Source organism: Pterocles gutturalis, unplaced genomic scaffold (genome assembly GCF_000699245.1).
Source record: "Pterocles gutturalis isolate BGI_N339 unplaced genomic scaffold, ASM69924v1 scaffold19678, whole genome shotgun sequence".
In the NCBI taxonomy this organism is placed as follows: domain Eukaryota; kingdom Metazoa; phylum Chordata; class Aves; order Pterocliformes; family Pteroclidae; genus Pterocles; species Pterocles gutturalis.
In genome coordinates this window covers 98,821-101,387 of record NW_010120950.1, presented here as the reverse complement: position 1 = coordinate 101,387, position 2,567 = coordinate 98,821, and the positions used below count along the sequence as shown (strand labels likewise).

At 37.8% G+C, this 2,567-nt stretch overlaps 1 protein-coding gene across 1 annotated transcript in view; it reads left to right on the top strand.

Moving 5' to 3' along the window:
* DACH2 (dachshund family transcription factor 2) overlaps positions 1 to 2,567 on the top strand; it is a 138,351-nt gene that overhangs the window by 75,285 nt on the left and 60,499 nt on the right. The gene's annotated exons all lie outside the window — the stretch shown is intronic.

Genomic DNA, 2,567 nt, shown 5'->3' with positions numbered 1-2,567 from the left:
CTGCCCAACCACCTGGAGGTGGGAGGAATGAATGGGAGACACTGGGGAGTCAGTCCTCCCACTGTCTGTGGCACTTGTGCATCATGTCTAACCCACCCGCTGGGATACAGCCGCCCTCTTTGAATAGTCACGCACTGCTGGGTTAGGGACTGTCAGTCCTTAATGGACATTGCCATGACCTGGACTGAAGGGAAAAATAACCATAAAGTGGCTTAAAATTTTAACTGTGAGAAAATTATCTTCCAGGTGAAAGTGCTAACCGCCAAATAAAAATATGAGAACCAGGAATAAATGCAAGATGTCTGGTTAAACGTGAGCAGGAGCAATCCCTCTACCTTGTTTTGCCTTGTACCCGCCAGGGGTGGGCAAGGTCATCCATTGAACCCATCTATCCAAAGCAACTGGAATAAAGTGACACAGAGACCGTTTGGGTTTGGAACTTAAAGCTCCCTTCAAACCAATCTCTTTTCCTTCCCTTAGGAGGGGGCAGGTGGGAATCCAGCAGTTCCCCTTCTCCTTTGCACTCAGATTAGGAAAGGAAAGTTATTCCAAGAAGGATGTTCAGGATTAATATTTTAAAAATCAGTGAGGAGTAAGGTTAATTCTAACAGATGGTAATGGATGAAGAATGAAAATCTCACTATTTCTGAGTTCTTGTTATTTTTTTAAGCTCTTCATCGTCAAAGTTTTGAAAGTTGATTTTTGGTGTTAGTTTTAACGGATGAGTGACATTTCTGGCTCCTTGCACAATTTTAGGAGCAGATAGATCCTTGCTACCTATGTAGGGCCCCAGACTTGAACATATCACAGCTATTGGAGTGACTCCTACAGTATGGGTCTGCTTTGTTCGTGGGAAGGTCTGGGCTTGAGCATTTTGGGTTAAGTGTTGGTAGTTAAGAATCACCAGATAACAGGACTCAGATTCACTGTAGTTTATTCTTTCATTTCATGTTCTTTCATAATTCATACCTGTAGATGTATTACATACAGAGATATTGTGTTCTTTGCTGTTAAAGAAAACTTTAAAGATATTTTCCAGTAGATTTTGCAGTAGGCAAATGTCTATAGGCTATTAAAGGGTTTATTGAATGTCAGACATTATGTCCAATGATTTGCAAGTGCAGGATATATTTTCTTCATAGTCCTCTGAAATGTTTGACGGGTTGTGTCTTAAAACTGGTGATGTGCTGTTAAATTCTGTTTGTAGTTTGCATTTAGTTTGCATGTCAATTGGACTTTAAGTAGAAATACAACTCAGTGTGGCCAGATGGTGTCTGGAGTTTTGGAACTCTATAGAGTATGGGGAAAGATTATTGGGCTGTTAAGGGAGATATGCAGGGGAACAAAGGCTTACGGATGTGAGCACTGGAGGGGGATTGTCAGTGCGGTTTAAAGTGAAGGGAGATGTACGTGGGCTTTGATTATTACTCATCATAATTAATATTGGTGTGGATCATCATATAAAATATATAGTGAATCATAAGGCATCACAGTTGTTGATCATGATATACTCAGGTTAAACAGAAACAGTGTGGGAGCTCTGAATATATAGGATTCTGCCTTTCGTGGCGGGCGCGGTGGTGTTTTTATATCACTATAGTCAAATTGTATTGGAATAACATAAGTTGTATCAGTCAATGATATTTTTATTGTGGGTTCTGTCATACACCAAAATGGTGGCTGGCCTTCTCATTTAAAATAGTTAAGATAGAGCCAAAAGTTAAAAAAAACTTTTAGAAATAATTAATGTGAATAGCATATGGTTATGACTAGCTATATGATTATGTTATTTTTTACTTGTACCTGAATTTTTTAATGAGATTTTTCTACATTAAATTTAGATCAGAAGTTAGGACATGTTGTCTGGCAGAACAAGTCCTATTTTTTCCTCAAAAAATGATTTTTGGATGCCCAAAGGTAACTAGTTTCAAGTGGTCTCTGTAAAGAATTCTTAAATGCAGAATAACCTGAAACAGTTTTTTCAGTGTATTGGTGTCTTGGTCTTGCTTTCATTGTAGTCATTACTACACACAACAAGTAATAATACACATGCGGAAATAGATGATAATGAAACATGAGAATCCAGTTCTTGCAGCAGTAACATCCCCTTTTTGGCAGTGTCAGGATCTGCAAGTTGGTCCAAATTAATTTTGTACCTCCTTAAATTGTTTTATATCCATAGCAGAAGGCAATTTAAAGTGACTTTTTGGAAATTAAAACCTCTGGCAGCCATTTTAATCTCTCATTGCATGTTCCAGTTCGCAGACTTTCTGTACGGTAGTCCCGTGGTGTCTATATAGTCCAACCCACAGCTTCCTGTATTCAAGAAGTAGTCCTAATATAAAAATCTAGTCTCAGTTTGCTGTGCATGTGAACTAATAATAGTAAGAGGACCTGGTAGGAGTATATTGTCAGATTAAATTATTAATAAATATTTGATGTATTGGAAGAACATGCACATATCTGCATGTTTTGTGTTTTTTTTTCTTCATTGTTCTTAATAAAGAGATCACTGAATTTATGCACTGTTTTATATTCATAAGTAATACTCTGTTACTTTCCAGCTC